Source organism: Biomphalaria glabrata, chromosome 2 (assembly GCF_947242115.1).
Source record: "Biomphalaria glabrata chromosome 2, xgBioGlab47.1, whole genome shotgun sequence".
In the NCBI taxonomy this organism is placed as follows: Eukaryota; Metazoa; Mollusca; class Gastropoda; family Planorbidae; genus Biomphalaria; species Biomphalaria glabrata.
This window is the reverse complement of record NC_074712.1, coordinates 48,953,284-48,977,449: the sequence shown is the minus strand read 5'-3', so window position 1 is coordinate 48,977,449 and position 24,166 is coordinate 48,953,284. Positions and strand designations below refer to the sequence as shown.

General features: G+C 37.8%; 1 long non-coding RNA gene across 1 annotated transcript in view; it reads right to left on the bottom strand.

Moving 5' to 3' along the window:
* Positions 1-838: 838 nt before the first annotated feature.
* The window catches only part of LOC129924639 (uncharacterized), a 71,742-nt gene continuing 48,414 nt past the window's right edge, over positions 839-24,166 (bottom strand). Inside the window, exon 3 of the long non-coding RNA XR_008776653.1 lies at positions 839-912. This is a non-coding gene — a long non-coding RNA (uncharacterized LOC129924639). The remainder of the gene's footprint in view (positions 913-24,166) is intronic.

The following is a 24,166-nucleotide window of genomic DNA, read 5'->3' as shown; positions in this document are numbered from 1 at the left end:
TTCCCACTACAAAGTGTATACATGTGTATTCAATTGCTTGAACCCTGCTACAAGCAACAGTTCCCACTACAAAGTGTATACATGTGTATTCAATAGCTTGAACCCTGCTACAAGCAACAGTTCCCACTACAAAGTGTATACATGTGTATTCAATAGCTTGAACCCTGCTACAAGCAACAGTTCCCACTACAAAGTGTATACATGTGTATTCAATAGCTTGAACCCTGCTACAAGCAACAGTTCCCACTACAAAGTGTATACATGTGTATTCAATAGCTTGAACCCTGCTAAAAGCAACAGTTCCCACTACAAAGTGTATACATGTGTATTCAATTGCTTGAACCCTGCTACAAGCAACAGTTCCCACTACAAAGTGTATACATGTGTATTCAATTGCTTGAACCCTGCTACAAGCAACAGTTCCCACTACAAAGTGTATACATGTGTATTCAATTGCTTGAACCCTGCTACAAGCAACAGTTCCCACTACAAAGTGTATACATGTGTATTCAATAGCTTGAACCCTGCTACAAGCAACAGTTCCCACTACAAAGTGTATACATGTGTATTCAATAGCTTGAACCCTGCTACAAGCAACAGTTCCCACTACAAAGTGTATACATGTGTATTCAATAGCTTGAACCCTGCTACAAGCAACAGTTCCCACTACAAAGTGTATACATGTGTATTCAATAGCTTGAACCCTGCTACAAGCAACAGTTCCCACTACAAAGTGTATACATGTGTATTCAATTGCTTGAACCCTGCTACAAGCAACAGTTCCCACTACAAAGTGTATACATGTGTATTCAATTGCTTGTAAATAACATCGACTTACCTAGATGGTCAAGATCCAGTCCAGTTGTGAACGTCATTACCGTAGATTGAGAATATCAATTAGAAAACTCAGATCTGAAATGTCATAGAAAGAAACATATAACTAATATGAGCTAAACGCTGTATTAAAATGTAACTTTAATTTCGATGGTGAAACGTATGCATTGCGTCACAAACTCGAAACGAGATCGAATTTACAACAGTGACCATAAAAATACAATTTAAAGATATCTAGGTAGCAACACCAAAATCAGAATGTATGTATTCTGGACATAAAATCTAGCAGGATTTTCACCTTGATGATGAGGAAGTAGTTTTCCGAATCTCAAGGGAGGAAATCAAAAATTGTCATATAAAGGGAAACAATAAAAGAATGTATCTATTCTGGACATAAAATCTAGCAGGATTTTTACCTTGATGATGAGGAAGTAGTTTTCCTAATCTCAAGGGAGGAAATCAAAAATTGTCATATAAAGGGAGACAATAAAAGAAACAATATAAATGTTTAAATGCCTATGTTCGCATAAAAGTCTACACATATAGATGTGTATGCACGTTTGATAGAACTGGGGTAATGTAGCAAAGCACAAGGGAAACAACCATAAGCAATGTAGACAAAGTGGAATAAAAAATGTGACTAAGATGTTTAAAATGTTTTTATATCATTTGAGCTCCTACTTTCCCTTTTTGATTGATTCTATTGAATTACCTATTGTTGACATTCTCACTACATGTATTGTAAGTACTTTACATTTAAAAAATATTCATAATATGCTATTGGAAAAAAATAACGCCATATACAAAGCAATTTAAAACGTTCAAATATTATGACAACCTAGATGTAACTATTTGCATTGCCATGTTTGCCATCATTGTATTTTAAAATGTAACTATTTAATTTGTACGCTTACTAATAAAATATGCATCTTTTTGTTTAAAAAAAAAAAGAAAAAAAGGGAAGAAAAAAAGAGGGAGGCCCAATAGGGAGGTCAGTAGCCCAAGGGGGAGGCAAGAAAAAGAAGCAAGGGCCCAAGGATTCCTAGGATGTAAACAGCTCGACAACTGAAGTCAAAAGCTAAAGAGCTGAGATATCCTATTGAAAAAAGAAAAGAGAAAGAGAGAGAAAAAAAAGGGATATAAAATCTAGCACTAATAAGATCGGTAAAGTTGCATGGTGTATTTAAGTAACTGTGCTGACTGTTCCATTTGACTATTTAGAACATTCATTGCCATAGAAAAAGAACTGAAGCCAAAGTCCATGAAGATTTATGAAGCTTGTATAAGCATAAAAGACTTTGTGAAGTAATATTTGAATATGATGACTTGATGATTGATTTTAAAAGCAAAAGACTTGACTAATCTTGTTACATCTGAGTGGAATGTGGCAAACCTAAAAGCTTGTGTTAAGCCTATAACCGGTTTATTATACGTCTGATTATTTCCCTTCACCCCCTTTCCTGTTGAATATAACCGCACCGTACGGCTAAACCCACCTGTTGACCATCTGGACTCTTGAAAACTTCGAAGCAGAGCAGGCCTAAGATAGTTGGAGGCCCTAGGCGAAGTGAATAACATAGAATAATAAAAAATATGCCTGTGCAGAATGTGGCAAAATATGTAGGTTACAGCTGGGGCTGCGTAGCCACGAGGAATACTGCATTCTTCATTAGTCTTCGGACTTTAAGACAAGCCTTATTATGTTATTAAGCACTTGTTTTTACCTAGCACTAACTTCATGTACAGCGTGGATATGTACACTAAACCTAAACAAGAACAAAATCTGAGTATAACATTCTAAGTATAACATTCTAAGTATAACATTCTAAGTATAACATTGTAAATGTAACATTAAAATAATTTCTGAAAGGTTTTTTGATCTCAATCTCGACAAGGAAACCTTGATCTTAGATCCATTACATTGAAACAAGCTTTGATGAGAAATGATTTAAAAAAAAACAAAAGATGGCCGTGAGACTTTGATGTTATCGCTATCGATGAACGCACTACTACTGTAAGTCACGAAGGCGTCTAGACACAGAAGCTATAGATCTACATCGATACTCCGGTTCTCAATGAAGCAGGAGTCCATCTAATGGATAATACCTTCTCAACGATACCTCACCCTTAGTGACGCCCGCACTGCTCGTGGCACGCCCCGTCATTCTACCTTCCTCTCCCCTTCCCTCCCTTACACTTTACCCTGGTATTTTTACCCTCCGCCACACACCTACACAAGAAACACTCCCACAGACAGGACACACACACACACAGGACACACACACACATATACACAAGTCGGAAACTCTTTTTTGATGATCTGGTTTCTGGAGCTGTTTGATCGGCGTCGTGAACTCAAGACGTCGTGGGTCAATCTTAATATCTGACAGCTGGTTGAACCACACCAACCTCGCCACGACAAGCCACGTGCAAGCTTAACATAAAGTAAGACCCCAATGATCCCAATGGAAGACCCTAATGATTCCAATGGAAGACCCTAATGATTCCAATGGAAGACCCTAATGATTCCAATGGAAGACAAAGGTACAGTGTGGTCAAAAATAAAATGCTGAAGTAGATGGTAATGCATAGGTTTATAAGTGAAAAGGTCTAGAAGTGAGAAGGTCTAGAAGTGAAAAGGTCTAGAAGTGAAAAGGTCTAGAAGTGAAAAGGTCTAGAAGTGAGAAATTTAAAAGTGAAAAGGCCTAGAAGTGAGAAATTTAAAAGTGAAAAGGTCTAAAAGTGAGAAGGTCTAGAAGTGAGAAGGTCTAGAAGTGAAAAGGTCTAAAAATGAGAAGGTCCAGAAGTGAAAATGTCTAGAAAGTGAAAAGGTCTAAAAGTTAGAATATCTAGAAGTGAGAAGGTTTAAAAGAATGATGCCGACTTTATAAAAGGTCTACGACATTTGAAATTAAAAGTGCACCGTTCACGTCTACAGTGTCAAAAACAATATTTTTTTCCTGTGTAAGAAGTATCAAGTACACTTTCGGAAGCGCGCGCTCTAGCCTCGTTCTGAAAGAGAGGCATGGGTGAAGCTCTGTGGTGGCCAATGGTTTTGGCCATGGGTCATGTATAAATTTGAAACAATATCAAGGGCCGCATGTCAAAGGTGGCATGTAAATGGTCACAAGTCAAAGGTCGCATGTGACGGTCCGCATGTTTAGGGTCGCATGTCTAGGGCCGCATGCCAAGGGGCCACATCACAGCAAATAAAAATACGTCAGACTCATTGGGACAAAGTTCCTTTCTTTAATAGAGATGACTAATAAGGGTGCAGAGGGATCATTGAAAGTTAGTCGCTTATTACATTTAATATTTAATTATTACTTTGAGTGTCATGAGACTATCACTTTTAAAAGATGTTACCTACATCGAAATGTCTTTCTGTTAATGTACTGACTCGAACAGAACGAGTCGATTTGGGTTCGCAACAATAAACCTTCGAGGTTCTGGAAATAGAGTGGGGGAGGGATCATGATTTTCTTGAGCCCGGGCCCAGGGTACGTTGTTACGCCATTGTATTGAGCCCGGGCCCAGGGTATGTTGTTACGCCATTGTATTGAGCCCGGGCCCAGGGTACGTTGTTACGCCATTGCTTTGAGCCCGGGCCCAGGGTACGTTGTTACGCCATTGTATTGAGCCCGGGCCCAGGGTATGTTGTTACGCCATTGTATTGAGCCCGGGCCCATGGTATGTTGCTCCACCATTGCTTTGAACCCGGGCCCATGGTACGTTGCTACACCATTGCTTTGAACTAGTATTTATTAAGACGTAATCTCCGTGAAATTGTCCTCATGACTACTGATGTGACGTAAATTGTGTCGGCCACTGTCGGGAGTCCACATTTCTTTTTCTTTTATTTGTTTCGGACGTTTCTTTCAAAGTAAGTAGTTTTTACGTAGCCCAAAGTTTCTACAGGACGGCAGGGCATACAGCGGGGCCGGTTTGAACCCCGGACTATCATGTTGAAATACGAAGATCCTACCCCACTACCAGGCAGCATTTCTTTTCACCTCTTTTTTTATCAATTATATTACGATACATAGAATATAGATCTATAGTAAGTCCATACTGCTATTAGGCGGTACATAGAATATAGATCTATATTAAGTCCTACTGCTATTAGACGATACATAGAATATAGATCTATAGTAAGTCCATACTGCTATTAGGCGGTACATAGAATATAGATCTATATTAAGTCCATACTGCTATTAGACGATACATAGAATATAGATCTATAGTAAGTCCATACTACTATTAGACGGTACATAGAATATAGATCTATAGTAAGTCCATACTGCTATTAGACGGTACATAGAATATAGATCTATATTAAGTCCATACTGCTATTAGAGTGATGACAGAAGATAAGCACCACAAGTGGTCTACTTCTCGGCAATAGACAAGAGCTGGGGGGGGGAGGGGGGCGGAGTGACAGCCGACAGAACACTACATGAAATGATCCCCGACCTCCTCTATTAGGTTACCCACCAATTTCCCGGTCCTAGTAGTCCAAACGAATTTTGACACAAACTCTAGAAGGTCTGATACAAGCTTTCCCGGGAGGGTCGACTTTGACCGAGAAATTGGCCAGGGGAAGGAACCAAGGGTGGAGATTCGAGACAAGAATCTTATACTCTCAATACTCTAGGGAGAGATGAAAGAGAAGGAGAAGAAACAAAACTGTAGGAAAGATCGATGACTAGCCATCAGATTGACCACATCCTGGATTTTGAGAGAGACAAGTCAAAGAAGAGAGAGAGAGAGAGAGAGAGAGAGAGAGCAGACGAAAGATGTGCAGGTCGCAGCGCGGTTAATTAAAGATAACAGATTTACTCTCCTTTGAGGTTCAAGGTCGACACTATGGTGTCAATTTAATTAAGACCAAATTTTTATATACATAAATAATAAATTTATATACAAAAAAATTAGCTTTCAAATGTTTTCAGAAACTAAAACTGTTTATTAGTATTTCACCTGAGGACAATATATTAAGCAATGCGCAAAGCGTTATAATCCAAGTGTGTTTTAATAATCCATGTATGTTTTAATAATCCAAGTGGGTTTTAATAATCCAAGTGTGTTTAAAAATTTAAGTGTGTTTTAATAATCCAAATGTGCTGTGATAATCCAAGTGTGTTTTAATAATCCAAGTGTGCTGTGATAATCCAAGTGTGTTTTAATTATCCCCGTGTGGTGTAATAACCAAAGTGTATTGTGATAATCCAAGTGCGCTAAGATAATCCGAGTATGATGTGATAATCCTAGTGTGCTGTGATAAATCAAGTGTGCTATAATAATTCAAGTGTGTGGTGATAATACAAGAGTGCTATGATGATGCAAATGTTTAGTGATAAATCAAGTGTGCTATGATAATCCGTGATTTAATAATCCAAGTTTGTTATGCTAATCAAAGTGAAGTGTGATAGTCCTAGAGTGCTTTATCGTCCTTGTGTGCTATGATAATCCAATTGTAATAATCCGAGTGTGCTGTGATAGTCCTAGTGTGTTGTAATAAAAAAAATGTGCAGTTATTATTCCAGTAAGCTATGATAATCTGTTTGGAATGTAGCCGCCCCAGAACCAGCAGACAATGAAAACTACAAATATAAAACCGTTGAGTGATTGCTTCTTTCATAAGTAGAGCATGAAGGAGAAATCGAATATATTTTAATTAAACCAGAACTTCATGATCAGTATGCCGAGTTCTATTAAGGGAAATGGAAGATTCGAGCTAAGCAATGTATCGATACTGTAGAGTTACCATTTTCCTCATTTTAGAATGAAGGACTAAAGGGTACTTACAAAAACTAAATCAAGCTATGGGTACGACTTCGTAAAGGTGTAAAAAAAAATAAAAATAAAAAGACATCTACGCCAAACGACGAATCAATTTCAAAAAAAAAAAAATGATGAAAAAAAAAAAAAAAAACTAGTATTAATACTATCCTGACATAAAATAAGTGGCTGAATAAATTGGGGCTCTAAGTTGTAGCTTTTGTTGACTAGTAGTAAATCTAGCACTGTGCAAGCAAGCACAAGACCATTCTTTTAGTTGTGTAAAAATTCAATCAAGTATTCTATTCATTAAATGTCAATTATGTATTATGTATCCTATCCGTAAATCTTCAATCATGTATTTCTATCCTTTAAAAAAGTCACTAATGTATTTCTATCCATAATAAGTTCAATCAAGTATTCTTTCCGTAAAATCTTCAATCAAGTATTCTTTCCGTAAAATCTTCAATCAAGTATTCTTTCCGTAAAATCTTCAATCAAGTATTCTTTCCGTAAAATCTTCAATCAAGTATTCTTTCCGTAAAATCTTCAATCAAGTATTCTTTCCGTAAAATCTTCAATCAAGTATTCTTTCCGTAAAATCTTCCATCAAGTATTCTTTCCGTAAAATCTTCATCAAGTATTCTTTCCGTAAAATCTTCAATCAAGTATTCTTTCCGTAAAATCTTCCATCAAGTATTCTTTCCGTAAAATCTTCAATCAAGTATTCTTTCCGTAAAATCTTCAATCAAGTATTCTTTCCGTAAAATCTTCAATCAAGTATTCTTTCCGTAAAATCTTCAATCAAGTATTCTTTCCGTAAAATCTTCAATCAAGTATTCTTTCCGTAAAATCTTCAATCAAGTATTCTTTCCGTAAAATCTTCCATCAAGTATTCTTTCCGTAAAATCTTCAATCAAGTATTCTTTCCGTAAAATCTTCAATCAAGTATTCTTTCCGTAAAATCTTCAATCAAGTATTCTTTCCGTAAAATCTTCAATCAAGTATTCTTTCCGTAAAATCTTCCATCAAGTATTTCTATTTTCTTCATCAATGCCCTATTCCTACAAAAAATCAAGAAAGATTTAGTCTCTAGTGACAATACAAACAAAACTCTTTTCAGATTTATAAAAGCAAACGATGTGTCAACCTTGAAGTCTTCCCTGAGATATCGTCTGACAAAAACAGACGAGAGAACTGACGTAATAGAAATAAACAAAAGTCCAGAACTTATCAGTCAAACATGTTCGTCGCGCAATGGAACATAAAACTAAAAAGAAGAATTTGAAACAAATAAACGGCCCAGCCACAAAGACTTCTAGAAAAACAAAGACAGCAAGGGGAAAGAATTTGGGGTGAGCAGAAGGCAAGAGTTCTTGTTCAAACGGGTAAAACTGATAAACTGTAGATGTGAGGCCCGATAGGAGAATTCAAATAAATACATGACGTCACGCGGCAAAACGGAAAGACAGACGTGCTGAGCCTGACAGGAGAGTCAACAGGCTGTGGACTAGAAGCAGACCTACTATTTGGTTCAAAGCAAGTTGGGGGTCGAGAACAACAAAACATCCGTTATTACATGGGAATTACAAATAGCACAAAATAAATAAATAAATGGAAGAAGTAAAATGCTAAGTATGCTATGGTCCAGTGACTTTTGTGGATCAGTGGGAAGGGGGAGGGGTTACATTTGTTGAAAGTTTCCATGTTGCTTTTTTAAAAGCTATTTTTGAAAATTAGCTGGAGTCTGATTTCAAAATTAAGGTCTCTAATGAAAAGTCGGCGTGCTTGCCGCTGAGTTATTCAAGTATTGATATATAAATATACATTCCACACATTTTTGAACACGTTATTTCTCCAACTGCCCATTTTCGGATCAAGCCATTTCAGAATATTAATCAATTAAAAAAATAATTGTTGGTAATTAATTAATTTTGTTTAATATAAAAAGGGAAACAAATATTATAGTATCGAAATATATGACTGTAAATTTGCATTTCTTTCCCTCATATAAGATTTTCTCTGTTGTCTACAAGTTTCTTGATCTTGGAAAACACTTTTTTTTATTTTCAAAAAAAAAAGATTCCCAGATCTCGAGATGGTCAAACTAACAGGGTTCTTATGAATAGCCGCAAATATGTGAGCATCATTTTTTAAAGTTGTCAAAACATTTCATCTTTCACTCTTGGTAATGATTCAAACATGCAGTGCTGGTTAGATCACTGGGCATCATTAAGTATGATTAAGATCAATGCATATCAATTCATACAGGACTAAGTTTATTGCGGCAATAGTTTCCAAGGAACTTGATGCTCTCACCACGAGGCCTAGAAACTGTTCCCTGGGAAAAAAACTGCTTTCATTGGTGCTAATAAAGACCGACAACTTTCGTAAAGTATACGTCTTGCCGGAGACAGGGTTAACTCTCTTGACCAGGTCAATAAGTGTGTGTGTGTGTCTGTATGAGGGTTTGTGAGTATTTACACTGGTGAAAGTCAATACTTGAGTACACACGAGGTAGAGGTAGAGTGATAAGGTAGGATGTCTTCAAGTTCAGATATTCTAACAAGCATGGACAGATAGTAGCAAATATGTCCTAAGTTTATCATAATAGTCAGTGCAAGACAGTTACTACGGCCATAAAGTCATACACACACTTTGTTGCCATGTAAATATCTTTCGTTTCATGTGTATTTATATGATGTATACTTGTACAAATTTATCAATCTCTCTCTCTCTCTTTGTCTCTCTCCCACTATCTATGTATCTGTATGCCTTTCTACAGATTTCAGATCTTCAGCTTTGATAGCGATAGGAATATTGACCTAGACTTAACTAATTTCCTTGAAGTTCTTCAACTCCCCCTCCCCACGAACTGGTCCCATTTTTAACCCAATTGCATTTTGAAGCTTGCAGGTCGCAAGTGGGTTATTGTAGACATGAGAAACACTGCACAGTCTGCACTCATCCTTAATCTCAGGAATAAAGACATAACTATTATTTAATATTATTAATGAGAAATTAGAATCAGCGAACTAATTTAACAATTCATACAATTATTAACGGCGATGTGAAAACCACTTCGAGCGGGCCGTGGCGTGGTGCTATATCCGGCCCTTTGAAGCCTTTACCTCAAGTACATAACGAGGTCACAGTGTTACAATGGAATTATTTTTAGTTATTGCAGCGCGTGGCATGTATATCCGACATTTATCTGGCCTGCAGGCAGAAACTGGTTGATCACTCTTGTATGACGACAGCAGCTCTTTCTGGACATACGTTTTATTGGCTAAGTTGACGCTGTACAGCAGCATCCACAGATTAATAAATTGAGAGCTGGATACGATTGGGCAGAGGTTCTTGAAAAGTAGGATACTATTCTTGTTGGAAGTCGTCAAGTCACACCAAGGTAAAGATAGATCCGTTTTGTTTCCACTAGATGACGTCAGAGTCGTGCTATTTCAGACATGCTTGCACACAAACAATGCGACCAGATCAGCACGTCGGCGGTAACCTGAATCCAAACCCTGACTCAAAGAGCACCCGCAGCTATAGGGGCAGATGGATCAAACTCACGGGTACCACGAGGTACTAGATTCTACCCTGGGGTCTACTAATTGGACTCAACAGTTGTTGCAGTTTAAAGGAAACACATATATTTGAAACCAATACCATAGGACAATGAATATGAAATGCACTGGGCTTTTAAAAACCCAGTGTTTAGCTTCTCAACCATGTTTAGGCCTCTTTTTTTTTTTACCGTTTGAGAAATAGTGAGAAGAGTGAACAGAGTTGAGGAGAACAGACGGAGGTTGACAATAATTGTGTGTAGTAGTTTGATCATCAATTTGTTATAAGAATATAAACAGTTCACATGGAATCTTTGATTGAAACGTCTGAATGTATATTTCGTTTGATATAGTTTTAATGCATTGTTATGTGCAATGCACAAATTGATAATAAAGTTATTTTCATACATTTACTAAAAATTATTATTAAAATTTGAAAATCTAAAATCAGATTTGAAATAAACACACAGAAAAAATATTCTTTTTTTTTTCAAAATCTAAGTAAATTTGGAATGCTATAAAAGGGGACAAAACCATATAAGCTACCGAAGTTTATAATGAACGCAATCTAATTTCTATCTCTGTGGCAATTTTTAAATTTATTTTTTTTCAATTCATTAACATTATATCTGAAGTATTCTGATCTCAATATTTATTCTACAATACAGGTTTGTGCTGTTAAATTACTATTCTTAACAGGATTTGTAGCCAGTAGACTTTAATCAAAGATTATTATTACATCGTTTAAAACTAAACAACTCAGAAACAAAGACACTCTCCGTCCATTGTATTACTTTAAAAAAAAAAGTTAAAATTATTTATTACGTAATTTTTGCAAAAAAAGAAAAAATATATTTTGTATACTTTTGACCATGGGTGATTTTCAAAATCTCTTTTGTGGAGGCCCCCTTTTTTGCAGAAGCCCCGGGCTATAGCCACACCTGCTTTGCCTTAAATCCAGCAATGATAGGCACAAAGCATTTCTAGCATACCAAGCCATGACCTATACCTCTATAAACTTCTAATCAACCAGCCCAGGTAGATCTAGTCTCCAGTATTAGGAATTAAACATACAATGAAATATGTATATACTTCAATTTCAATCGCACCATAAAGACCCCCATCAATGACCAAAACACTAGCTCTAGGCTATTACTGCCAACTGCTTTAAGTTTTTAAAACCCAAATAAAAACACGTAGCTGTGTTTATTAAAAAAAAAAGCACAAAAAGGAACTCCACCATTTAGCCGACGTTCTGCGCAAGTCTGGGTAACAACAACATGGCGAGGCCCTTGTTGAGAGATTACAGTTGAGATGTTTTCAAAACACAGACCCAGAGCACCTGCTAGGGGTGGGGGGTGGGGGGGGGAGTAGGCGTCAGGGCCGGTAAGTAAGCCTTGATCTGTTCCATGACTCCCTATCTGGCGTTGGTGGGAGTCTGCTTTTAAGCGGCTTTCCATTTCCAGCCTCAACATTTGAAAAACAAGATACTATCGTGGAATCGAAAGAGAGAACGATCCCATCACAGAGTACAAGAACTAAATATTATCGTGGAATCGGAAGAGAGAACGATTCCATCGCAGAGTACAAGAACTAAATATAATCGTGGAATCGGAAGAGAGAACGATTCCATCGCAGAGTACAAGAACTAAATATTATCGTGGAATCGGAAGAGAGAACGATTCCATCGCAGAGTACAAGAACTAAATATTATCATGGAATCGGAAGAGAGAACGATTCCATCGCAGAGTACAAGAACTAAATATTATCATGGAATCAGAAGAGAGAACGATTCCATCGCAGAGTACAAGAACTAAATATTATCGTGGAATCGGAAGAGAGAACGATTCCATCGCAGAGTACAAGAACTAAACATTATCGTGAAATCGAGAGAGAAAGCGATTCCTTGCATTGAGTAGAAGCATTACAATAACAGATATCGTGGAATCGAAAGAGATAAAAATTCTTTATACCAAGTAGAAAATTTTCAATAACCAATATCGTGGAATCGAAAGAGAGTGATACTTAGTACAGAGCACAAAAAGTATGAAAATAATTATATACGGGATATACTGCAATCACGAAAAACATTTCTTAAGCAAAATTGACTGGCTTCTACATTCTTGTATCCCAGTGGTACCAAACCTTTTTTTTTTGTCTGGGGATGATTTGAATATCACAACACCACACACACGCACACAAACACAGACACACACACACACGCATTCACACACACACAACACACACGCGCATTCACACACACAACACACACACGCATTCCCACACATACACAACACCCAAACGCATTCACACACACACACACACATAGTTGATTTCAATGAGACTCGAACATCTTCCGCTTCATCAAACACTTGAACAGTTTCGAAAGGCCAATAGCAATGCATCACAGGCCAGATATGGCTCCAGGGTCGTAGGTTGGGGCATCTATGCTGTATCCTTCTCAAGGTCCCAAACAAATCAAGGTCCCAAGGTTCTGTACCTTGTGGCCAGGGCATAACAAAAAGGTCAGTTGTCAATGCGCCTTGCGGCACCGACATTTCCGAAATGTTCTAGGAGCCAATCAGAAGCCAAGACGAAAAACTCTGCACTCATTTTGTCTTAGCTTGATTTACTTTTGAATTGTACACCGAGTTCAAGCTTCTAACGTATCTGTAGAATCTTTTGAAAACATTACCCTTCATTTCATTTCGATGAATCCATTCCCCTTGAACATCTTAGGGACATCTGCTGGGCATAGTTTGATAAGCATCAAGACTGGAACCCTTTACCTGCTAAAAATATCAGCAGTACTTTAATAGTCGGAGAATGTCTTGATGTACATTGTGTAGCATTCACACAAAGTGTAAGAAATGGGAAATGGGCTCGGCGACAAAGTTCAACAGAGCACTTGGCGCCACAAGTTCAAGAGCGCCTTTCTACCAGATTTGTTTTGTGTGCACTCTCTAAATACATAGTCGGCATGGAAGTAAAGTCCCTATCCAGGCTCCCCCCCCCCCCCCGGCTATCACGCTGACATATTTGTGGAATGTAGTTATTTATTTACCACGGCGCAACAGGCAGTAACAAACAGGCGTCTGTTTGGAACTTTTTTTTTTGTTCTTTGGCGGAGGCATACTACATGAAAGAAGTGATCAGGCTATGTTGGAGTAAGATGCCATATTGCCACTATCAATCTCCTATGTCTAGAACAATGTTTTAACAACCTGTTCGTTTTTTTAATTATTTTTTTTTGGCATTTTAAAATTATGTTTTGATTTTTAGAAAGCTTATATCAACTCAGTATGTCAGTCAGTCTGTCTATTTGTCTGTCTGGTCAAAAGTTTGTACAAGTTATTTCTCCCACACCCAATCTCGGATTTAGCTGAAATTTTGCACAATTATTTCTTTTACCTGACAGCACAAGAATCAATGTAAAAAAAAATTAACTTATTAGTTAATTAATTATTGGTAATCAATTTTTTAGTTTGGTATCTTGAACAAGGGAAAGAAATTTAACTTAACTAAAATGGTGATATAAGCTGAATTAGTCCCCATTGTAGGTCGCCGCTCTAAATTGCAACACACAATGTATAACTATACAATCTCCTCTAGTCATAAGTACACCATTAGCAGAGTGGTTAGCGCTTCGGCCCAAGGAAGCGTTAGACACGAGATCGAATTCAGGTCGTTCCCACCCCCTTTTTTTTGTAAATGCTTTTATAAACCAATAACGGTAAAATAAGATAAGATAAGATAAAATAAAAAATCCACCCAGATATCTCTTTCCCCTCCCCCCTTTTTCCCAGCTGGACCAGATGTGATAGACTCATAGAGTATTGAGAAATCTAAAAGAAGCATAAAATAGCGCTTAAAAAATATTAATCGCACAGATTTATTGTTGCTGGTCTAGATCTATTTCACATTTAATTACACTTCGCATGAGCTTTGTTTTTATTTGTATATTGTGTATGTCCTATTTGTTCAAATATGTATCCATACGATTATGTCGACAAGTCTAGATGGAAGTCTAATGGCGGCCTACACGTAGTCTAAGAATGTCCAATTGAGTAAGTCACTTCTATCACTGTATCAGCTACTAGCCTTACGACTACAATCTGTCATCTATTTGTTTACTTTGAATAGGAAAGAGAGACAAAAAATATTCTAAAAGATGTATTATTATTGATGTGTTTTTAAAAAAGATTCAGACTTTAAAGGGAAGTAATGAGTTCAGACATTATTTCTCATGTTTGTCTTTCGAGCGCAGACCAATGCAAGAACAAGAACTCTTACACCTTAGGTTGATGTCGATAGAACATGTAGAGCCCAGAGTTTTAAAGGGCTTGTTTTTAAATTGATGTAGATCTAGATCACACAGTCTGAATTGCATGAATTATTAAGTCCTAGTCTAACTTGTAGTTTGAAATACATATACATTAATTCCATTTTTTAAAACTTGAGAGAAAGACATTCATGTTTGAAAAAACAACAACAATAACACAAGAACCTATTAATCAATAATAATCTATTGGAAGCCAGCCAATCTCATCTTTTAAAAAAAGTATTTTCTCATTCTTTTAACCCTCAGTCTTCTTATCATTCCAAACTCTTGTAACCGGAAGTCCAGACTTGCGCATGTCAACTCTAAGTCAGTAGGCGCTCCATCTTTCTGGTCTGTTGAATTGATCAGCCTTTGGTGGCCTGGTTGTAATTTAACCACCTAACTTTAGGGAATGGCAGCTGGACCGAGGCTGGGTGGAGTAAGTACTCTCAGACTGGACAGCTCACTTCATCACTTCTGCTCAAATTAGTGGACAAAGGACATTTTTTCTTCTGGACACTGAGTGTGTGATGAAATCACGTCTGCTAGTCTTAACATAATCTTTTTTTTTCTTTTTAGGTTCGTTTCTTAAGTCATAAAAAAAATTTATTAGGAAATATTTTTACAGACAAGACAGACAAGATATAAGAACATACAGGTATGGATTTCTTTTCCCTTTGGGAAAACAAACGTATAGATATTACATTTTAAAGTTACTCTTTTCAGTTTGACGCAATTATCAAGGCGCTTGGCACCTTGTAGAATTTTTTTTTTATGGTTTGTTTGTTTTAATATATTTAGTTCAAAAAAAAATACCGTGAGAACTTTAGATACATATTTGAAATACTTGTTTGTAAAAAATATAAATGATAATTATTTTAATATTTTTGTGTGTTAGTTACAGTAAATGCGGGGGATAAGGAAAAAAAAAAGGACTTCTTTGTCTAAATTTTAAAAAAAATCCCCTTTCACACCTTTCACACCTTACGATCTATAGGACAGATGATGTAAAGGTCATCTGTTTCTGAAGGTGTCATGTGGCCAGCACAACGACCAACCAACCGCCTTTTTTTCCCCCAATTATTGTCAGGTAACCATTAGAGTTGGATTGACTCCGAGGCGCCCAAAGATCCCCAAATTAAAAATCTCAGCCTTCACCACGATTGGAATCCGTGATCCCGGTTCGGAAGCTATTATTATACAAAAATCCAAGAAAAAAATATTTGTAGCACTAGTCAATTATTAATAGTGTTGTATTATCCCGGTATAGGTTAATCAGATAATAACTAATACAATAGTATTCATGTATGTATCTGTGCTGTAGTCAGCGCTCTGAGATAAGACACAAACTTTTCTTTAGGGTTCGGACTTTGAACACTAACTGGACGATGAGGGAGCCTTGAGAACCAGCCATTGACCTCATTAGTACAGGCAAACATGGGGAGAGAACCAGCCATTGACCTCATTAGTACAGGCAAACATGGGGAGAGAATCAGCCATTGACCTCATTAGTACAGGCAAACATGGGGAGAGAATCAGCCATTGACCTCATTAGTACAGGCAAACATGGGGAGAGAATCAGCCATTGACCTCATTAGTACAGGCAAACATGGGGAGAGAATCAGCCATTGACCTCATTAGTACAGGCAAACATGGGAAGAATCAGCCATTGACCTCATTAGTACAGGCAAACATGGGGAGAGAACCAGCCATTGACCTCATTAGTACAGGCAAACATGGGGAGAGAATCAGCCATTGACCTCATTAGTACAGGCAAACATGGGGAGAGAATCAGCCATTGACCTCATTAGTACAGGCAAACATGGGGACAGAATCAGCCATTGACCTCATTAGTACAGGCAAACATGGGAAGAATCAGCCATTGACCTCATTAGTATAGGCAAACATGGGAAGAATCAGCCATTGATCTCATTAGTATAGGCAAACATGGCATGAGAATCAGACACACGGAGAGACTCATCCTCTTAAATGTTTCTGTTTGATCTTCCAGGGCGAGTTGTCTTCCCATGATAGAGTTGTCTGCTCAGAGGAGAAGGAAATTTGAGATTTGGGTCTCTGACTTGACTGAACTATGTCTTCGACACTAGTACTATGAGGTATTGAGTACAATAAGTTGTGACTCGACATCCATGAGTCAAACAAAGCTTTTTTAAACCCATGGCTATACTAACTGAAAACGTAAATGATATAATTGCCCAAAACATCTTTAAAAAACTTATCAGATGTAGATCCAGTTAAATCAAAGGTTATCAACGTCATAGTAGACAATGTATTATGGGAAGGTAATAACATAAAATTAGATCGCAAGCTTCTAGGCGCCCAGAAGACAATTTTATTCGCAGCAGGAATTCAAAATAATTCCATGGCCAATTAATGAAGATCTGCCTACTTACTAAGGTCATTCCAAGTGACTGTACACCTGTTTACCTGTCTGCATGTCTGTCTGCATGTCTGTCTGTATGTCTGTCTGTATGTCTGTCTGTATGTCTGTCTGTATGTCTGTCTGTCTGCATGTCTGTCTGCATGTCTGTCGGCAATACTTTCTGTGTGCAAACCTTAAAATTCACAATAATATCTTTACATTTTGATATTCACCCTATCAGAGTGACAGTCTATCTACCTGAATGTCGATCTAGCTGCCTGACTATCTACCTGATTGCCTATCTGCCTGACTATCTACCTGATTGCCTATCTGCCTGACTATCTACCTGATTGCCTATCTGCCTGACTATCTACCTGATTGCCTATCTGCCTGACTATCTACCTGATTGCCTATCTGCCTGACTATCTACCTGATTGCCTATCTATCGGACTGTCTACACGACTGTCTCTCTAACTACCTGCATGTTTATGTACCTGATTGCTGATCTATCCTCTTGACTGTATGTTTATATGACTGATTGCAGAAATGACTACAAGCCTGTCAACAAGTGTATTTTAGCTAGCCTACACCTGAGTGTAAAGCTCTGTATTTATCATCAATCTTTCTTCGAGTCGATAATTTAACATATCAACTTAAAGAATATAGATCTATATAGTGATCATGTTTCTTTGCTTCAACCAGTTGAGTACGGACTAAACACATTTAGACAAACATATCCAAACTATTCCAAACACAGCCAAACACATCTACCAAAAAATCGGAGGTGTTCTCGGGGTGACACAACGGTGTAGAAAATTATTGTTAAAACGGCCCCCTGTCATAATTGGGCCGGATCATACCATTGACACGCCTGGACCGGGGACAATAGGCCAGATCGATACATCATTGGGTGGAGATTGGTGTAGCCTGTCGGCTTGTTGAGGCATTGATTAGCCAGGGAGAGGTCAGAGAGTTGTGTCTGTGCCTGGATGGAAAGAAGAGAAATGGCAGAGAATAGAAGTGATACATAGGAGAAAGAGAGAAAGAGAGAGAGAAAGAGATAAAAAAAAGAGAAAAAGAAAGAGAGAGAGAAAGCAAGAGAGAATTGATGATAAGTTTAGAGTGAGAGAAAAAAACCTTCCCTCTGTAATTCTAGCACACTTAGCCAAATGTTGAAGAAAAAAAAAGAGAAAGAATCAACATCTGAACATAAATAGATTTAATTTCGACTCTACATGGACAGGGCCAGATCTCAGCATGTGGAGGCCGTGTGCAGGGTTTTGTGGAGTCCCCGGCACTCTTCAAGCTTCAATATCAATGTAATGAACAGTATTCATATTTACAAAGACAGAACTTGAGTAGTTAATCTCATTTCAGTTATTTTCTTCTATGGCACACTGATTGACAGTATAGACCTACTACCTGCTTCCTTTGGGAGTGGAGCCTCGAGCTTATTGCAAGCTATAACGATCAAATATAGAGCGTCTCATCGAAATAGTTCTATGTCTAGGGTACAATGACAGAATACAGACAATAAAACTCGATCGTTTAAAATGAAGAATACTTTTTAGAAAAGTACAGAGAAACTGTTGTTGTTGGTCACTACTCTTTGTTAGTTCTCGTTAAGTCTGTTTCCATTTTCCATCTATTATCTCCCTTTTATTTATAACATAAACCGTTTTTATTAGTTAATGGCCAGCTTCCTTTGCGTATTCACTACAAACATCTACAGCACGATATGAGATTCCAATCCAAGATTCCAAGTCAAAACAAAGTCGCAAACAAGAAGTACCAGCACACTTAGTGTAGGAATGACCGCGGCACTAGTCACACATCCTTATACCTAATGAGCGACATTGTTTGTAAGAGCTAGCAGAAATATTTGCACAGTCAGTGACCTTTAACCTCCAGACAGAATCATTTCCTTATACAACCACCAAGCCTGCTCCGGGGGAGGGGGAAGGGGGAGAGAAGGGGGCAGTGAAGTTGTTTCACAGAGGAAACAAGCGTAGTGTATCGATCTGAGCTAATCGAAGAGATGCCTTTAGCTGATCAATCAGAAGCATTAGGATTGCAATCACTATATAAGCAGGGCATTAGATGGACCCTAAGAAAGTCAAGGAACAGTAAAAGTAGTTTAATACATCCTGTTTAAAAAAAAAATAGGATCGAGGGGGTGGGGTGAAGGAGGACTTTAGGTCATATGTGGTCAGTTGGATTGCAACCGGACTGTAATGGTAAACATGGATAGAGGGTTTCTAAATAAGTTATACATAGTAGGGATACATTTGGAGTGTGTAACGCAATTGAAATGGATTTATGATAAAGTTGGTTTTCATTGAGAGGCATTAGGGATACAATGAGGGTCAAGTTGGGAGGCAGTACGGATACAGAGAGGATACTGTTGGGAGGGCAGTTCGGATACAGAGAGGATACTGTTGGGAGGCAGTTCGGATACAGAGAGGATACAGTTTGGGGGACCGTAGCTGTTCAAACCATTCAAGACATTTTAAAAACGACATTTCAACTGCTGTTGAGACGATAAATCGGCTGCTGTAAGAGACAAGTATCAACTTCTGCTCTACACTTCATGGACACTGCTGTTAAACCCAACATGGCGATAGCTGTTAAAGACGATATTCTTAACGGTTGTCAAAGATGGCATACCAATGGCTGTTTAACTTCAATGACAAACAAAAATCAATAAAAATTTACTTTCGCTGACCTCTCGAGCAGATCTGACCCACATAACAAAAAGATCAAACGCCATCGGGACACAACAACTAGGTCACCCACAAAATAGCATCGTGAGCGAGAGAAGGGAGGGCGTGGAATGGAGGAGTGAGGAATGAAGGAGAGGGGAATGAAGGAGTGAAGAATGAAGGAGAGAGGAATGGAGGCGTAAGGATTGAAGAGTAGAACTCGTCATTAATAATGGACTTGATTGCTACACGCAATTTAAAACTCAACAGAGAAATTAAGCGATACAAGATTGAAACGGAAGTGACGCAGGTGACCTAATTTCTCATTCTGATAACCGCAGCATCATTTATTTTTAATTTATGTTTTATTGATTAGAAAAATCACAGAAAAAATATTGTAGGGTTACTTGTTTATATGTATATTTTACATGTTTCATTTAATTCTGTCTCTCTCTCTCTCTTGGTTACAAGAAAAGTACGAAACCCAGCACGACATAGAAAGTCTGCCGTGTTTGTTTTTTTTATTACAGTAGATTATAGTTGGCCATTTCCTACATTGCATAGTCTTTTTGCAAATAATGTAACCTTTATTTCGTATCTGTTTTAAGTTATGTATATAAAATAATTCTTTGTATGCTCTCAGATGGCCAATTTGACCAGGAGACATAAAACCATCAGCATATCGAAAAAGCCCAATAGTAGGACTGACAATGCGTAGAATGGCCCCAAAGAGCTCTGACTAGTATTAGAATGGCAAAAGAAAAAAAAAAGCACTGACCAGGAGTAGAATGGCCAAAGAAAAGCACTGGAATGGCCAAAGAAAAGCACTGACCAGGAGTAGAATGGCCAAAGAAAAGCACTGACCAGGAGTAGAATGGCCAAAGAAAAGCACTGACCAGGAGTAGAATAGCCAAAGAAAAGCACTGACCAGGAGTAGAATGGCCAAAGAAAAGCACTGACCAGGAGTAGAATGGCCAAAGAAAAGCACTGACCAGGAGCAGAATGGCTCAAGAAAAGGACTTTTTTTAAAGCGCCAAATCAATTTTTTTTTCCATATGCAGACCTAAAAGTTGTCACTACATATACACTACATTTAGACTATATCACTTCGATGAGACGTAGAAGGTAAAAAGAGATTTAAGAAAACAAAAACAATTTCAAGCAAAAGAATAGAAAAAAAAAACAACAACTGTGGCCAGTACTGGTAGAGCAGAATAGATGTAATTTTTTTATAAACAAAGTTCAAGGTCGGTCAAATCGGGACTCGAGAGACACATTTGCTAATGGATTTTTCTTCTTTATGATATTCCATCCATTAGCCACAAAAACTGTTAAAAAATAAACCACAAAGATGCAAAGAAATATCAATCTCCAGTAGAGAAGATTGAGTTAAAATGACAAAATATGTCCTAAATAAAACACTGAAACAAAACAAAACAAAAAAAAAGGTCTAGGGACATTAAAAATGAGCACGACACATTTGAAACAAAGTAATTCCGTTTCTTTAGATTTTAATTTTTAAGATATTTTTTTACTTTCTTTAAGCAATGAAATAAGATGACACAGTGAACGAAAAGCAAGAAAGACATATGGAGTAATGTAGGGGAGATATAGAGTAACCTAAATAAAAATAGAAAGGTTTGGAAAGATAACAAAACTAACTAAACAACACCCAAGACTAACTAAACAACACCCCAGACTAACTAAACAGCACCCAAGACTAACTAAACAACGCCTATGACTATCTAAACAACATCCAAGACTTACTAAACAACACCCCAGACTAACTAAACAACACCGAAGACTAACTAAACAACACCCAAGACTAACTAAACTACACCCCAGACTAACTAAACAACACCGAAGACTAACTAAACAACACCCAAGACTAACTAAACTACACCCCAGACTAACTAAACAACACCGAAGACTAACTAAACAACACCCAAGACTAACTAAACTACACCCCAGACTAACTAAACAACGCCTAGGACTATCTAAACAACACTCAAGACTAACTAAACAACACCCAAGACTAACTAAACAACACCCAAGACTAACTAAACAACACCCCAGACTAACTAAACAACACCCCAGACTAACTAAACAACGCCTAGGACTATCTAAACAACACCCAAGACTAACTAAACAACGCCTAGGACTATCTAAACAACACCCAAGACTAACTAAACAACGCCCAATGACTAACTAAACAACGCCTAAGACTAACTAAACAACACCCAAGACTAACTAAACAACACCCAAGACTAACTAAACAGCACCCAAGATTAACTAAACAACACCCAAGACTAACTAAACAACACCCAAGACTAACTAAACAACGCCCAAGACTAACTATACAAAACCCAAGACTTACGAAACAACGCCCAAGACTAACTAAACAACGCCCAAGACTAACTATACAACGCCCAAGATTAACTATAATGCCCAAGACTAACTAAACAACGCCCAAGACTAACTAATCAAGGCCAAGGACGCCATATCGAACGATCACTGTTACTAACATAATCAGACAATTTGCTTTGTGCTACAAATGACAGCAGAACAAAAGCTTAATTTTACAGCTTAACAAGTGCACTCTGATTATCGAGAGCTGTGTAAACAAAACAAAAAACAACTTTTCCTATTTATGATCTGTACAACAGATAGCACTGTATATTTATCCTCCATAGATGCATATATCTAAAAACTGTTCTAATATGGCTTGCATGGTCTTGTGTCATGCGATCGAAACTGTCGTTTTGATAGTCGCCAGTTCAAGCCCTGCATCCGCTATCCACCGACGTCCTGCAGGCGCTCTGGGCTAGGATGTAATAATCTACATTTCTGAAGCAACTTCTAAACTTGTAAAAGAAAACCAACATTACAACTAATACTATCGTACTTATACATAAAAATGTGAGGTTAAGTGCTGAAACCTAGAATTTTGCTTGTTGAATCGAAAAGTCCATGATTCGTGTCCTAGTCAGGACAGAGCGTTATTTCGCTATATTTAATTCCCCATTTTCTCTCAATAAAATGTGGTCCCTAGTGCTAATCATATATTTATTCGTAATTGTCACGTAACATAAAGCAGCTATGGCATTAAGTTTATTTTTAGATTGAATATTTGCAGCGCAAGGTCATGGCTGTATGTTGTTAACATACTATTTAAAACAACGACGGTTTTTCCGTTTAAAAATAGTTTGGATGATGCTAGAAGGGGGCTAGAGGTAGGATTTCAAGACTTGCAGATTTAGTTTCCAGAGAGAGCTGCGACTAGAGTAAATTAATTTAAGTTGTATTGTACATTTATGTAGTATGTATATTATTAAAGTGATTCCAAGTTCCAGAATAAAAGTTTTGTATTTATTGAAAGGAGATTTTTGAGTTTATACTTTGAAGTAGTATCTCAGGCATCACGCTATTGTTGGAGAATTCAGATATTGTCTACAAGGAGTCTCCATTTTAAATTGAACTATTAGAAACGCAGTTTGATCCACGTAATCTCATCGTAACATTAACCAAGACATGGTTGTCATCTGGCCCAAACACACATCATCTCAAATAATTCAAAGTATCCTATCTATATGGATTGATTGAACAAGTTTTAAACAATGCAAGATAGTACACGTCCATATGATGACTGAAGTGAAGACAGATTTTTATAGTTATTTATAGAACCGAAATTAGGTCAACTTGAATTTCTCTGCCCTCCCCCCCCCCCTTTCCTTCCCCCTTGTATTTGAGTTTATTATTATTTACTTCCCTGTCTTTATTTATACACTGCGCCTTCATTTTGCCCCGTCACCTTGGAAACGGGTGAAATTAAGTTTCATTAGATGTTACATAAAAGAAGAACAATTTTGCTTGGACGTTATTTATAGACGTCACGTGATCTTCGCCAACAAAAAAAAAGGCAACGAATGACAAACAGACAGGCCGACAAATATCCCATGACGAGGCTAATTTCCGGCTTTCGCTCTCTGCTCTTGTAAACAATGAGGGGAGCTTGGAAGAAATTTGTTGATAAACAAGCGCCCATGCACCGCCACTGCTGCGTGGAGCCCCGCGAGCCCAGGTAAGACTCACGATGACGGATAGAGATGAAGAGACACGCGCAAGCAGGAGAGACAGTGGGGGAGGGGGGGAGGGGATAGAGAGAAGGTAACGCGAACCCAAGTCAAACACTTCATGGGCTCAATCATCTTGTGAAATTAGTTACGCCGTCACGCGACGAGTCACGTGCTATTGTGCAGCGCTGGTCAGTTGACTAGATCGGACAAATTCGGTCAGGATCTTGGTCGGCAGACTTTCAAATGAAATATAAAGCGGGAGGCTGCTGGGCGAAATCAATACGTGAGGCCATTGGGCAATTCCCTTCTCGAGACTAGGCCGCTGGGGCAACATCAAGTAGACATTGGTCACTCAAAGAACAATTTGTAGGATAGTTGTCTGGTTGTAGGATGGTTGTCTGGTTGTAGGATAGTTGTCTGGTTGTAGGATGGTTGTCTGGTTGTAGGATGGTTGTCTGGTTGTAGGATGGTTGTCTGGTTGTAGGATGGTTGTCTGGTTG